This window comes from Ambystoma mexicanum, chromosome 7q, assembly GCF_040938575.1.
Source record: "Ambystoma mexicanum isolate Mex_15411 chromosome 7q, UKY_AmexF1_1, whole genome shotgun sequence".
Classification (NCBI taxonomy): Eukaryota; Metazoa; Chordata; class Amphibia; order Caudata; family Ambystomatidae; genus Ambystoma; species Ambystoma mexicanum.
The window spans coordinates 371,130,957-371,147,991 of NC_090941.1; positions in this window are offsets into that span (position 1 = coordinate 371,130,957).

The following is a 17,035-nucleotide window of genomic DNA, read 5'->3' on the forward strand; positions in this document are numbered from 1 at the left end:
AGAGATTTTTGACAGATCCACAGGCACGCCACTTTTGCTGTGGAAATCTCTTTATGCTCTCAGCCTTTCAGGACATTGCAAGTTCACAATAATTTCTTGAACTAAGTGAATCGTAGCACCCAGTAAGAATTTTTGTACCGGCATTCTGAAGTTTCAGCAACACAGAAAAAGAGATTTAAAGCATTCTTGGAGTTTCATTAGCAAAGCACTGCTTTTTCCTTCTGCACTCCACTTTCAATTGTTGTGGAGCCCAGTGACAGATTTCAGTAGTTTTGCTCTTTTTCACCACCGACAACATGCATGGCAGATTGGGCAGCCATCCTTTCGTGCGTTGAAACGCACGATTTTCAGGGGTTTTCGCGCACACAAAGATTTTGCAGCCATTTTGCTGTTTCTGGCCACATCATTACAGAGTGATGCAGCATAGCAGAACAAAAGTGGGTCAATACATCCCGCAGAGCCCCCCCTCCTGACTTGAGGTTGACCGCCCGTCAAGGGGAAGTCGAGAGATTGGGATGTTCTTTTTTTTCTTTGGTCCATGTGGAGAAAGTCACCTCCTTCTCCCGTCAGTGCTGGAGGGACGCGCTCTCCTCATCAGTTCTGGTTGGGAGTGTGGAATGGCACTCCGGCCTCCTTAGGTCTTTCCTACTGGTCCCCGAGTGGTCCTCCTTGGTATTTAGAATGTCTCAGTTCCAATGCTATGAGACAGAACAGAGCATGGTTATGGACATTTCCCTACTACTACTCCCCGAGGGTGTAGTGGGGCAGATGCATACATTCAATACAATTTACAATATTCCCTGCCTGTATTTACTAATGGTTTTAACAGGTGGATTCTTCTAGGGATGCAGAATTTCCCCCTCTGGATTTCCGGTTGGCTCCTCTATTTTCTGCAAAGTATGCCTGGGATGGCAACTCTTCAGCTGGTTTATGTGGACACACTTACCCCTTCTGCCAAAATGCCCTTCGGGATGCGGATTCTGTAGGCGAATGGTGAGATTCGGTCCTCAAATTCAAAATGACCCTGCCAACTTGGGAGGAATTTGCGCTCTTTGTTGAGCTCCCTTAGGTCAGCACAGAGCCTCCACTGGCCGTTTGGTTTCAAAATCCCCAGCACCGGATTATTGAAGGTGCTGTGGACTTTACGAATTATCCATGGGACTCAAGGTTCTTAATTATTTCAGTAGGGGACAACATTGATGCGAGAGGCAAGCGATATTGCTTAACAATCACTGGAGTCATGCCAGGGTCCGTGGGAATTGTTGTTGTGTGGATGTGGGTGCGACCACAGTCATATGAGTCCACTGCAAAGAGATCTTGAAAATCTAAGAAAACTTGTTTCAATTTTTTGATTTTGCTCCAGAATCTCACATGCATCAGCTAGGTTGACTTTCTCTTCAACCATCTGCCTGAAGCCTGGAAAGACTTCTGGTTTGGCTATATCAGTGGCCTCCTCCAGCAGGGTGGAGAAGTCCATGGTCAAAGTGCTGATTTGGACTAATGGCTTCAGGTGGGGGAGGCAGTCCTTGTGGACTTGAAAGATCACCTCATCCCTTCTGAAGTCAAACGTCACATCTTCCTTACCATAACGGCAGGAAGAGAACACCAGGAAATTCCCCCCATGCCAGGTGAAGATCCTGTCTGGTGTTGTGTCATCATCGCTATCACTGTGAAAACAGTCCTTGGGGCTTGGTCCTAACAGTTCGTTATCTAAATCTATGGAAAAATGTCAATCATCAACCACCATTCCAATAATGTTGCCTGCACCCAGAGTGATAGTCTTTAGGTCGCTGTTATCCACCTCTATTTGAATGGTGTTCTGGGATATGTTGACTAGTGGTGTTGGGTTTATCCCCAACCCTTGCTGTTGGAAATTAGCATTAAGATGAACATAGGCATCTGGATTTTTCAGTTTATGTCCTCTTTTAATTTTTACTTCCAGTGAGAATTGTCGGGTCCGTTCCGGGATGGTGACTTCCTCTCCAATCTGAATTTCAACTGCATATGGCAACAGTTGAGCTGACCAAAACGCTTTCTCTGGGTCTTCAAAGTCCATGGGATTACCCGCTAATCGGGACCAAGCTTTGAAGTGTATTAGGTCCAAACTAATGGCAAAGCGATTGAGAATGTTACTGCCTAAATAAACTGCAGCAGGGACATCTAGCACGACCCAACAATTATGGACTATGCTCTTGTTGCCTATGGAAATGTTGAGCATACACCTGCTAGGCAGGAGATGTTTGGAATTGGTTGTTTCCAGGTCCATTTCCCATATGTCTAACAGTTTAAATGTGGGAATGGCTGGATCTTTTGGGAGTTTGCCGAACATGGCCTCGCTGATGAAGCTCTTACCGTTGTTCACGCACACTCGGGCGAGAACAGAGCCCTTCCCCTCATTTAACTGAATATGGATGAACAACTGCTCTCCAGTTTTCTGAATATCAGCCAAGCTTTGAGCTGATTTCTCATCATTCTGGACTATAGGAATGGGATTTTCTGATTGTGAATTTGTATAGAATTTCAGAGTGTTTCCTTCCAGTGTGGAATGCCACCTTAGACTGGAAGGAAGGTAGATTTTCAGAAATAAAGAGGACTCCCCATCACTAGTTTATTGTCCTACTGCAATTACTGTCATGTCTGGGATTTGATTATTCTGGAAGTGGAACTCTATTTGGTCAGGTTTATGTTTAACCTGACATAGTGACACTCTGTTTCAGTTTTATTGGTCGGTTAGTCTGGGTCCAGAGGACCTTGATTACACAATCTATGAGGGAGGACAATCTACGCAGGATGTCATTCCCTAGTAAACATGGGGTGCCCTCTGGAGTCACAACTATTACCGGGTGCTTCACCTTGTGCCGCCCAATTTTAATGTCTAAATCCGCAGTCCCCTCGACAGGAATTTCCTTCCCATCGAAGTTCTGAAGTTTTCCAGGAAGAGGGGTAAGAGAGATTTGGTATTCCTCCCCCTTCCCAAATTCAGCTGATCAAAGGCTCTTTTTGACAGAAGAGTGGCTTGGGATCCAGTGTCCACCAGTGCCAAAATTGTACATTGCCCCTGTATTTGGACCAGGGCATAACATCTTCCCTCCTTTTCCTCAAGGGGGTAACACTAATGCACATTTATGGCCAATTGGTGGGTTAATTTCTTTGCTTTGGATACCGACAGAGAGGTGATTTGGGCTGGGTTTTGTTTGGGATCTTGGGAACCTGTAAGAAAAAGGTGACAGCTAGATATGGGGGAAGTTTTGGACTCCCCTGGTTCTGATTCTGGGCTCCCCCCCTTTTTGGAGGGAGTCACCAGAATAGGTTTGAACAAGGGGATTTGTGTGCTGGTCATCCTGGGGTTTGATGATGGGCGGTCTTAACTTGGTCCCCACATCTACCCAGTCTGGATTGTGATCCTTTGGGACCCATTTCTCTTTGGGATGAGTTCCCCATCCCTGAAGGAGAAGATATTTTTCCCAGAATCCTCTGAGGACCCTTATCCTTCAAACTGGAAGAGTCACACCTGCTCCAAAAAATGGGCCTTTTTAGGCTCTTTATTTATCCTACCCCCCTCTGTTCCTTGGGTTGCAGACTTTCGGGGGCAGGAGATTTTGGTTCCGGTTCCTGTGTTTCTAGGGGCTTTTCACAAGTGGGGAAGGAAGCTTCCTCTAAGGCTTTACATCCCCTTCCCCCTGTGCCTCCTCCCTGGGAACCGTTTGGTTGTCGGGGTTCTTCCCCCATCATTGTTTTGGAGCACCAGACCCTGGATTTGCGGAGTTCTGAGCCGCCATGCTCATCTGAGGGTTCTGTTGAGCCCTCAGCATGCAACCCAGAGCCTGTGCCATGTTCTGAACCTGGTGCTCCAGTTGGGGCACCCGCTCAGGCTGGTACGGGGTCCTCTGGTCTACCCTGGGTTGATCCCGGGAAGGGTAACTATCCCTTCTCGCATAATACCCCTGCTTAGGATAGTTTGGATACCCCTTTACCCTTGGCCTCCCCTCTCCTGGATTGGGCTGTCTGGTCTCAGGAAAGTGGAGAAAGAAAGAAGGGTTGTTTTTGGGGTTGAAGTTTGGCGGGTACCGGGGAAAGAAATTTGGTCTGCATTTGGGGGATTACTGCCCTCCTGGGTAAAGTGAGGAAGGAAGTTTCCTGGGTTCCCAGCTGTCTGGTTGGACCCCCCCCTCGGGCTGGGGGAGTCCACGCTTAGCCCAGGATTGGCCTCTTGCCCTTGTAGCATGGACTGATGTAGTCAGGGGAGTTAGGGGTCCTATTTGTGGGGTTACCTCCCTGACTCCCTGTTTGGGATTGGCCCGAGGGCCTTCTGGGTCTGGGGTTGGTCAGATTCTCCACAGAAGTTTTTTAGGCCCCCCCATATCCTGATCTACTATGGGGACAACCTTTACCTCCGCCACCTTAGCAGCAGCAGGGGTGTTGGTTGGTTTGGGATTTTTGCTAATAATAGATAATAGATAATAATATTTTTTTCATTTATTTATTTGTTTTTGGTTTTTAAAAAAAAAAACCTTTACAAAAGAATAATGTTTGCGAAAGAATAATGCCTTTCCAAAGATAAAATTGCAATAGGATCTCGGAAACCAGGAAATAACTGGAAGGTCCAGAAAATGTCAACCAGGAGGCTCGCTGAACCGTGTCGTCTTTTGATACTTTGTTAGTATGGTAAGTTTCTCTGAGACTTTTACTATCGCTGCAGTGAGCATGATTTCCTGGCCGGAGATCAGTCTGTTCCAGAATGCATTTTGGCTTAGACTCACTTCTCTGTTTACAAACCTCCTCAGTAAAGACACCCTTATGGCCCATGTGCCTTCGCACTCCAGCAGTAGATGTTTCAATGTTTAGAGATTCGAAGTTTTGCAAATTTCACAGAATTTTGTTGCCTTCTCTCCCTGGTTTCTTTGAGCTAATATTTCTCCTGTATGGGCTAAGTTCAATCTCAGTCTGAGAAAACTGTTTCTTATCTCTCGATCTGGGAATTTTTCCAGGTAACGTGGCATAGTGCCAAGTTTCCTATCTACTGTCAAGAAGGAGTTTAGTGTTTTTAGGTTTCTAACTTCTGTGATTGTTTCAATCCAGTCAGCCACTTTTAATTTTTTTTTTACTTTCAAGGGGTTTTGCAGAAGGATTTCTGTAGGTAGATCCAGCCTGTGCAGAATCTGTTCCATCTTTTCTTCTAAGCTCGATAGTTGATTTGATTTTGCTTTCTTAAGATGTTGGTTTATATCGAAAAAAAGAGTGTACCTGCTGGCTATGATTATATTGCGATAAAGCGACAGAAGTTTCCACTCTGCACGGCAGCTCAAGGAGGTCAGGCCTAGTTCGAATCTCAGGCTGACTGACGAGGTGCACATTGGTAGGGAAATGGACGATTTCCAAATAATTCCCTCAATTTTGTTCCAATCGTAGTTCCACAGCAGAGGTTTTGCCTCTAATCCATAAAGGAGGACAGGAACTGCTTTGCCTATGTAAAATTTCTTGAGTGGGGACAATGAAAATTTACAAAATTTTCCGTTCAGGTTTTTCATTTGTGCGATGATTTTCGCGATCTTGCTGAGAATTGATGAAATCACCTTATTTGCAGTTGGATGGGCTAGGACTTCAGATCCCAGGTATGTGAGCTCATCCATTCGGGGAATTGCCTTATTGTCCAACACCCAGATCCTTGATGTTACCTTTTTTCTTGGATGTTTGAAAATCAGGACCTTGGATTTTAGTGGGTTGATTATTAGGCCTGACTCCCTGTTTGGGATTGGCCCGAGGGCCTTCTGGGTCTGGGGTTGGTCAGATTCTCCACAGAAGGTTTTTAGGCCCCCCATATCCTGATCTACTATGGGGACAACCTTCACCTCCGCCACCTTAGCAGCAGCAGGGGTGTTGGTTGGTTTGGGACTTTTGCTAATAATAGATAATAGATAATAATAAATCTCTTTCAGCCCCTACTCCCTGATAACCTGCAAGAATCTGACGCTGTTGTTCCTCTATTAAGACCTTATGGTCTCTATGAGTTGTTCCTGCATGGCTATCTGTCTATGGAGCCTGTCAATTTTTTCACAGAGTGCCTCATTGTCTCTCTGTGCTTCCTGCCTGCATTGGGAATATTGGGCCATTTTTGCTGCAGGAGACTCACCTCCTGAGTTTGGTCCTTACTGGCCTGATAATTCTTTGCCAGAGCATCTTCCACCCTCCTGATATGCAATAACAACTTTTCATAGTCCATGAAGGACCAGGTGATTTTCTTCTAGCTTGGTTTTTAATTGGATGACTTCCTGGCCTAGGGCATCCCTCTCTTGACATAGAGTTCCCATCTGCTCAGCCAGGTCATCCCTTTGTTTCCTAATGGCATATAATTTCTGGTGCTCCTCATCAGAATCGGTTTGAGTGTCAAGATCCTTCACTATTAATTTATTATTTTCCTCCTTTAGTTCATCAATCTGATTTTCTAGGGCAACCATCTGCCCAGCGCAGGCTCTATTATAATTTAATTGCTGCTCCAGCTGTTGTTGGCTCTGTTGTAGAGAATCCAACCTTTCTTGACAGTATTTTTGCAGTGTCAATAATTTGATATCTTGCTCTGCCTTCTCTTGCTGTCGGAGATCCAGATCTTCCTTTAATTTTGTCAGGTACTGACTGGGTTCTCGCTCTGATTCTTGGCTCTTTCGTAGCCTTTGCTCTGCAGAGTCCAGATCTGTTTGGGTTTTCTCTAGGGATTGTACTTGCCTCTTTGCCAGATCTAGGCTTTCGCATATTTTTCCTATATTACTACAATATGGAGGTACAGGTAAGCCGCTATTTTGGCAATTTTACATTGATCTTCTTTTACTTTTGGGGCCATATACAATTCACTAAGTGCCTGGTGTAATGGACCATGGTCCTACCATTTATCTAATTCTGTGGCAGTGACTTGTTGTTTGATTTCCTGCAGCCAGATTTTCTCATCCTGCTCTACCCATTCACCCCTGACAAACAATTTGTGCAGTGGGTGTTCCCTTGCAATATTTATTTCCACTAGGGTCGCCATTCCAGAAATATTAATTTCCTTCTGACTTATCTCAGTGTTACTTTACTTTTGCAAAACAGAACCAACTCCTTTGAGTATTTCTATTGAAGGGTGATTTTACAGTGTAGCACAGTAAGGTAGCCCAACAAGGTGTATGTACCCCGCCAGTTAGCATGCTGTGTTAGACTGTCACAAGTGGTAGGTCTAATTCAGGATCTCGCGACGAGCCCCCAAGCTGTAAGTGATTTCAATCCGGCACACACCCAAGTCAACGCCTAGCATGTAGTGCACAACTGAAATCCTTATTTATTTTTGCCTAAAAGTTCTTTATTCTGAACGATATACCACTCATATCACGCACTTCTCCTGGAACCCCCCTGGTCACACTGAACCAGGAATCAGGCTAGTTTGCAAAGGTAAATATTTATTTATGTATTTCAAAATTAATCACAATGGGCCTCATTACAACTCAGGCGTTAAGGGTTAACGCCGTCGTTAACCCTTAACGCCTGATTCCGATTTTAACGGCTGCTTTTAGCAGCCGTTACAATCCATGGCGCTAAACCGCCTTGGTGCTAATTACGCCACCGTAATTTACGGTGGCGTAATTAGCGCCTTCCCCATTCCCATTATGCCCTATGGGGCAAAAATGGGAATGGGGAAGGGTAAAATGGGAAATGGGGATTTACCGCCCCACTCACCTTGGAATGGGGCGGTAAATCCGCCATCCACCATGGTGTAAACATAGTTTACACCATGGTGGTAAAGTTGGCGTACTTACCGCCTGGGTCGTAATGACCCCCAATATGTCTTAAGTGGTACACAACAACCACCAATGGGGTGATGTAACACTGAATAATCTCATTAATACACAAGGAGTAAGTAGTGAGCAAAACAAATTAGCACAGAAAATATTACATTTGTGTGGGTTCATATCAGATAGCACTGTGGTTATAGGTTCCCCCTGTACACCCCTCAACCCCCCAATAGGTAATGTAAAGCTATAGGAATAGAGAGCAGGTATTCAGGAATGGCAGAATTCAAACAGAATATCAATCCCAATTTCCCCCTTTCAAACACATGAGAACACAGAATTGACTGTCAAGCTGTCAAAATGGCTTTTAAAGTTATCTTTAGAATGGACCGGACAAAAACACTAAATATGGTCATAATTGCAGAAATTGTTACAAAGTCTTATGGGAGCTGCTTTGTATAGTTGCACACAAACACAAGCAATGATTTAATCCAAAGAAAACATTTGAAATCGTAAAATTCAAGTCGGAAGCAATGAAAAGCTGTTTTACACGTGTAAAAATTTCCCAAAACGAAAATTTGTGGCAAACTTTTCACTGCGCGATATTCGCGATAATGGGAGAATCACATTTATTTGGAATGTGGTTTTAGGTGCGATGGGTAACTGTGGATGTTAGCTACAAGCAGAAGTTGAATCTAGTTTCTATCACAAAAACTGAGGGAGTTACAGTTAGGCGCAAGAATGGAAAACAGAAATGCACTTTTAAAATGAGAAATAGGTTTCTTACACTAGAGGATGACTATGAACAAAACAAAAACCACATAGGAACACAGTCACTTGATCAGGGTAACTGCCTGCTAAGGAAACTCACCTTCTTCAGATGAGAAAAGGATCAGCGCAAAGATAGTTTTAATAATATTAGTTCTGGAGGAAAGATAGGATGGGTTGGAAAGAGGGTTCAAACAATCCAAAGATACTCCTAACACTATAGGTTCTGAATACAAGATAGGCTGGGTCTAAGATAGGGATAAGACTATGCAGAGTACACATGCTAGTGACACATTTCTTCCTATTTATACTCACTGGATACATTTTTAAATGGAACCATCAGTTCTGGTCAGGGAATTGGATCTGGGTTAAGACAGACTGCTGGGCACATCGGACTGGGCAGTGTCAGCAAGGCGTTCTGGTCAAGCACGGCATAGGACTGGACAGGGGACAGGGTCAGCAAGGTGCTCTGGTCACAGCACGGCACAGGACTGGATTGGATCTGCCCTTATTGGTTCTGAAGATATTTATTTTCAGCAGGCAAGAAGTAACATCACTTCTCTGTAATTTTCTGCTGGGGGAAAAGACCTTCCTTCTTTGAGAAAAACCTGTTATTCAAGTTCTGCAGCTTCAGCCGGGTTTAAATTAATTGTTAAATTCTGACGCCTTTTCCTTAGCACAAAACAAACTTGTTATCAAATAACAGCTAGAATTCTCATTCAAGATTTTAAACCATTCGATCAAAACAATTACAATATGGTTTACTATCATTAAGAGGCCTCTTAGATTGCAAACATTTGATTTTCAGTTTATACATATTAAAGTTTACTCATGCAGGCCACTGACAACTGTCATCACAGCAGCCCTCTGCTGCACAGAGATTTTTGACAGATCCACAGGTAGGCCACTTTTGCTGTGGAAATCTCTTTATGCTCTCAGCCTTTCAGGACATTGCAAGTTCACAATGATTTCTTGAACTAAGTGAGTTTCATTTAGCAAAGCACTGCTTTTTCCTTCTGCTCTCCACTTTCAATTGTTGTGGAGTCCAGTGACACATATCAGTAGTTTTGCTCTGTTCCACCATCGACAACATGCGTGGCAGATTGGGCAGCCATGTTTTTGTGCATTGAAAAGCATGATTTTCAGGGGTTTTGGCGTGCACAAAGTTTTTGCAGCCATTTTGCTGTTTCTGGCCCCATCATAACACAGTGATGCAGCATAGCAGAGCAAAAGTGGGTCAATACATCCCACAATACAAAATGATATTTTACCAAAATGTGAACTTAAGATTTCAATTGAACACTGTCTTTCAATTGCAAGTAAAAGTTAATAAGGAAATTAGTAATGCCTGCTACTGCATTTTAAACTTTTTTTCTTCTACCTATTCTCTACATATATTTACACTAGTAGCCCACAATTCTGAGTGCTGAAATGTGCTACTATATATGGCAGTGCACACTTTTTTCAAATATCTCAATTAGTAATGCAAAGTGCAAAAAATGAACCTACCTTTCTATACATGCACTTTAGTGTCCAGAAATTACAAAAGGTCCTCAAGTTATACTAAAATCGAATCTGTTAGCTTGCTCAGAGCACGAGTTAAAACCATATAATCCTGCTTGCAATAAAACAAAAAAATCTGATTGTCTGCCATGCCCACTCTTCTATGTTCAATTTTAGGAATGTTAGTAACTTTATGGGCCTCATTACAACTTTGCTGCTAAAATGCCAGTAATTCTGATGTGCCAGTAATACCGTCCCCGCCAGGATGATACTGGCACATTACAGGTCCTCAGGTGTGCGTACAGCCCATTGCTGGAAATGGTAATACTGCCACGCTGGAATTACAAGCGTCAGCAGGAATGTTCCAGTATTACCAGCAGAAATGTGATGGTAAAAGCAATACTGGCATTAAAACTGCAGGAATTACCTACCACCGGAATTACCTCCACCAAAATTAGCATCACTGCTGGAACAGAAGCTCGCTGGTGGACAATTTGTAAACTCAATCCACTTTGAATCCCCCACTTCCAACTACCATCCACTATACAGGAGAGTGCGCGCCTCATCTCCATTTCTTCATACAGTGTTTCAAGAGTCCCGGGCTCAAGAGGCAGCAGCACCAGGGTCTTCATCCCTTACTATGGAGAGCTATAAACATGGTTTTCCCCCTCCCCCTATCAAAGAAAGATGTGTGCTTTGGAGGAGAGTTGGTTCCTAGTCACCTGCATTGAGAAAAGTGTGCGTCTACATATACCAGAATCCTTAGAGACTTTAATGAGAATTAACCAGACACACCTGAAAAGCAAAAGGAAAACAGCCTCCCTGATGATTCATTGAGTCAACAAAATGTTTGGAGGAGACGACTAACTGTTGTTTTAGCAGATAAATCTCACTGTGAATCAGAGTGCGCGCTTCATCTCCATTTCTTCTTACAGTGTTTCAAGAGTCCCGGGCACAAGAGGCAGCAGCACCAGGGTCATCATGCCTTACTATGGAGAGCCATGAACATGGTTTTCCCCCTCCCCTATCAAGGGAAAGATTTATGCTTTGGAGAAGATTTGGTTCCTAGTCACCTGCATTGAAAAAAGTGCGCGACTACATGTACCAGAATCCTTAGAGACTTTAATGAGAATTAACCAGACAAACCTGAAAAGCAAATGAAAAACAGCCTCCCTGATGATTGATAGTCAAGAAAATATTTGGAGAAGGAGACTAACTGTTGCTTTAGCAGGTAAATCTGACTGGGAATCAGAGTGTGCGCCTCATCTCCATTTCTTCTTATGGTGGCACCTCTAAACTGCATGTCGTGGGAGGAGAAGTGCAGCTCTACCATGCACATGGAGGACATAGAGGGAGTCGGGACAGCAGAGGCAGGACCTGGGAACCACGATGATGGTGGTAAGTACAACAAACCACATGAAAAATCTAAATGTTGTGTTGAAATGCATGCATCCCCAGGCAGAGAAACACCAAATGGGAAAGGGAACAGGTCCAACACATGTCAGTCACAGCAAATGGCCCAATCACACACACATGCCAGGGGACAAGAGCACATGCAGCCATGCACTAGCATTTTTGCCAAAATGTATAGCCCCACACATGGACCCATGACAAGCGCCCATGTGTGCCAAGGGAGAACAGGACAGGAATCATAGACCCACTGCACATACAACAACAAACTTTGTTGTAAGACCAACAGTCAATGTGCAAACCCACTACCCACATTTGGAAGCACACATCGGAGTGAATAGACCAAGGAAGCCACCAGAAAAGTGCAGGACAAACACAATGCAAGCCTGCAGATGTGACTCCCAGAAGACTGAAATCATGCTCATCTCTCCCCAACAGTCACACAGTCCTCTAACAGTGATGTGCCTGGACCATTAAGGTCAGGCATAACAGGTGCAGGCAATCCTGTGAAGGCCCCACCACCTCCAGCTGTGAAAGCTCCATCATCTCTAGCTGCAGCAGACCCACCACCTTCAGCCGCTGCAGACCCACCCCCATCATCATCATCACCACCACTGCCACCCACTGCTGTAAGTGGCACAGCAGCAGTGGAGCATGTGTTTGCTGCCTTCACCACACTCATTGTCTGGGGCCCCACTGTCCCTCCTGTGCCCTTCACAGTTGCGACCAGGCCATCATGGCAGGTATGTTTGAGATGCAAGAGCAACACAAAGTTGACATGTTTGTGAAAAACAGGATGGGTTTTGGGATTTATTTATGGAGATCCACCTTGGAAGCTGAGAAAAGAAGATTAATAACTAGTAACACAGGCTTTTACTCAGCTGGGGCATGCCCACGGACCCACGCACAACCTGCGTGCTGAGTGCTTGTCCTTGCCTTTAGGGGACTGGACGGACATCGATTCTCAGTGCCTAATGGTTTAACTGCCCACTTCCACACAATCACAGTGTGATTGAACGTATCTACAATCCGACGGCTGCCGGGTTCATAAGATTATTATTAACAATACTTTTCGGAGGCCGCGAGAGGCATTGAGCATTAACACCTCTATCGACACGACAGAGACGAGATTTTGAAATGGATCAACCTGTGCTCACAATGCAAGTGTGCACACGCGCTTAGGGTGTTCCACCCTCCACAGCCAGTAGACAAGAGGCGGTAACTGGTGGGAACACATTATCTCTCACACCAACCGAGCGACTAAATCCACCACAGTGAGAACTAATAGACGAGAGTGTGGTTGATACAATTGTTGAACCATTTATTGGATCACTACCTACTGTTTATGATAAATATTGTGGAGTGTGATTACAGGCAAATGAGCACTCCCGATGAATTTCCCTTGATTTTATTATTAATGTGTTGTGTGAGGAATGAAACATGTTGGGTTGAATGGGAATGGAGTGTAGTGTTTGTGAATGAACTATTGAGTTTTTAAACAGTTTTGGTTAACAACTGCCGTTATTGTTGTTAATTAAGAGGCTAGATCAATTACACTGTTGAGCCAGAAAACCTATTAGTTGTGTTTTCGTTTTCCCTGTTGTATTCTATTTTGCCTGATATTATCGTGTTTGTTAGTATCTGCTATTTCCACAGAACATACACATTACTACCCATTGTTTGTGTCTTTGAATTTGAAGTGATGTTCATAAATAAATGGACTATTTTTCTATTATATCGAGTAGTGTAGTAGTTGGTTGAATACTCCAAATATGACTGAGGGTTACCACTCAGCACCAAGCTGCATAATGGTCTACCGTCGGGTTCGACTTAGTGTTAGAGAGAACACGTGTTAATTTCTCTTCCCCCTGGATTAGAGTTCTGCGCACCAGCACTTTTTGTTGTTTTTTTTAGGTTGTACCTGATGTGGGGCGTGTTGCTCATGCACAAGATATTAGCTGTGCTCCTCTTTGTGTGACAATGTTCATCATGGCAGGTACACCACAGACTAGGAGGAAGAGGACGATGACAACACCACCAATGTGACACTGTTTTTCAGCCCTACAACACCACACAGTCTCCCTCCAATGCCACAGCCCAGAATCTGTTCAATTGATGCACACCTTTGTGCAATTCTGGACCGCAACACAGAGCTCACAGGTCTCCACACCAGAAGCTGGACAAAATGTGCCCCATACGTGAATGCCTGCAAACTTAAAGCCACAGGAGTGCCTGCTCTGGTGGCCATGCCACTGCCACCCTCCTCGCCCTTGCTCAAAGAGTCTGTGAAGTCAATGAGTTTGCCTCTGTCACAGCCGAGGCCATGATCCATGCCATACAGTTGACCCTGGAACATATACAAGGCCAGGTGTCTGACCCACCATCATAAATCGCAAACACAGAGAGCTCCCTGCATGACAGCCCAAGGTGCTGCTTGAGGCAGTCCAGGCTTCAATGGAGTCTGCAAAGGGCCCCATGCCAAGGAGGGGTTGCAAGTGGTCACTGGCTGTGATCATTAGGGGGCAGGGTGGGTCCTTTGGGGAGGGGATGATTAGAGGGGGAGGATGGTGTTTAGAGGGGGCATGGGTAAGCAGAGTTTTGGTAGGGGGAGGGCTTGTGTGCATTTATGTTGTTAGTTAATACACAGTTTTCACCTACATCACTGACTGGACATTCCTTTTTTCAAAACAAGTGTTTACGGCGATGGTGCATGATGATGACAAGGGTGCATAGGGTACACAGAGTGGAGGGGAAACTCCCCCAAAATTCTCTATCTGTTTTGGCGGTCCATGCACCTATCCCATGCCTCTATGCTTACGTGCTGGCTGGTGCTGCATCATCACCATCAACCTCTGGTGGAGGAATGTCCAGATATGGGGGCAGGGGAAAATTCTCCCTGATACAGATGGTGTGCATCATTGCCTATCTGCCCCACCTTCTCTGCTTTACCATCTCCTACTTTCGTTCTAGAGCTTAACTAATGGAGCACATAGTCTTATAACTAACAATGCCTCCTTGTGCAAACTGCAAGACCTCTTGTGTGCAAAGCATGGAACCCCGCCCCTTCCCAGACATTCCAATAGCTGTAAACCAATTGCTGTTGTTTCTAACTGTATTTGTTGATTCACACCTGCATTGCCATTCTACCTACAACCTTTGCTAAAGCAACACTCCCTATCGGAGTGCTCTTACAAAATCTGCTTATCGCCCGGTATGTCGCTGAAAATCACTCATGTACCTACAGCATTATATCCGTCAAATGCAACCATTGGCTCAATTGCCATCCTTCTGAACCCGGTTGCTATCGCTGTGCATGAAAATTGCCCACATCTAACTGTGTCACAAACTTTATTTAACGTACGATGTCAATCGCCCATTGCTCACCTGTTGTCTGTTTGAGCTCCTTTATAAGCGCTATGTTTGAAAAACTGCCTACCTCAATTCCGATATGAACTGTCTCCAATGCATGATTTCACTTGCCCACTTTGTATGTGCCATGTTTGAAAAACTGCCTACCTCAATTGTGATATGAACTGTCTTCAACGCATGATTTCACTACTCACTTCCTGTCTGGCTGAGCTCCCTTGTAAGCGCTTCGTTTGAAAAACCGACTACCTCAATTGTGATATGAACTGTCTTCAATGCATGATTTCACTGCTCACTTGCTTTCTCTGAAATACTGCCCCTTCAAATTGTGACACTAGTTATCTTTAGCTCATGATCTCTATTGGTCATTGCCTACAGATTAGCACTGATTCATTCACTAATACCTCTTGCACGCTTCCTAAATGCACCTAGCTTGCGCTACCTGTCCTCTGACACACATGGCTACCCTACACAAAGTAACCCTCACTATGGCTACCCTCCTCCCATTATTCAACACCATAACACCTACCAGGTTCCTGCCTTTACTCAATCCAAACCCACCATGGCCCAATTCCAATATCACTGCCGCTGACTTCCACCCCTGCCTACTGCCCTATCACTCTGGCTCAATGGATCCTTTATGCATCCCCACCCACACCTACCACACTGTGTCCACTTAGCATCAGGAATGCTAGATTAGGAATCATGCCTTAACTGCACTAAGATGTTCACTAAGCAAAAACACATCAGCACCACTGTCTCCAAACCTTACTTCGAGGAGCCCAGCCAGTCCACCTTAAGCCTGTCACCTCAGGCCACTAGAACACTAGTTAATGCAGACCGTACCCCTGACATACCAACTATTAAAGGAGTACTCATTAACGCAAGGTCTCTCACAGCTCATGCCCTAGATGTTTCAGATTTTATCTTAGATAACCAAATCGACGTCCTGCCAATAACGGAAACATGGTTACACCTTGCTTAAGAACCTTCACTATCCCTAGCCCTCCCGGAGAACTACACCATTATCAGAGCAGACAGAGATACTGGCAGAGGTGAAGGAGTGGCCTGCATAGCCAAAACCCAACTTGGCCTTAGAGGAATTACAAATGAATCTTTCCCAATGGGAAGCACCCTGGTTTGGTTGGCAGACCTAAACTGTACTACCACAATCCTTGCTAGCTCACTGTGCGCTTGATCAGATCACCACTGCATCTCCTTTACCATAAAAAACACTTAGTGCCCATCCCTTAGCACTACCCTTGCCCACTAGATCCTGTCTAGAAACAATTGTAACATCACTGCAGACAACTTAAGGTCATTACTTCAGCCTATTACCATTCTCACTAACAACTTTAACAAGTACCCGTCCTTACTTGTGGATTTGTATAATCACACCTTGCACCAAGCTCTAAACAAAATTGCCCCATTAAAACTGAGAAAAGCTAAACCAACAGTCCACCTTAAGAAGTGGTTCAATTCAGACCTAAAAGCCCTACGTACCTCCAAATTAAATGCTGAAGATATTTGGAAAAGAACACCTACTGTCTTAAACAAGGACAAGTTCTTAATGACTGCTTACACTTACAAAGCAGCTATACTAAATACAAAAAGAGAAATTTGTAACGCCATAATTCAAAACGCCAAATCATGATCAAAATTACTTTTTACTATCCTAAGGGATATGGAGACCCCTGTTACACCTACAGAATCCTGAACAAAAGACCCCTTGTGGTGCACTTATATCCAAAAAGCCCATCTGGACAAAATAGCTCTTTTACAATCTAAAATTGGGGCAAAAAAGCAAAGTCTTACTATAAATACCAATTTAAACAAGTAGCTTGAGCGACAGCCTACTCTGTGTCACCCATTCCAATTTTCACCATTCATGACTAAAGAGGTAGAAGACATCATAACTAGTTTGAAACCATCCACATGCCAGGGGGACATCTGTCCAGCTACGGCTATTAAGGAAGGAGTACGGATCTCGCGCCATTCATAACAGCCATGATGAATGCATCCTTTGAAACCTGCTCAGTACCAAACAATCTCATGGAGGCATGTGTCATGCCTCCCCTCAAAAAATACAACCTAGATCCAAACACCCCTTCCAATTACAGACCCATTACCACAGTACCATTCCTCCTGAAAATCATTGATAGAGCAGCATACTTACAAATGCAATAGTACCTAGAAGATAACAATCTCTTAGGCTTACGTCAATCCGGTTTTAG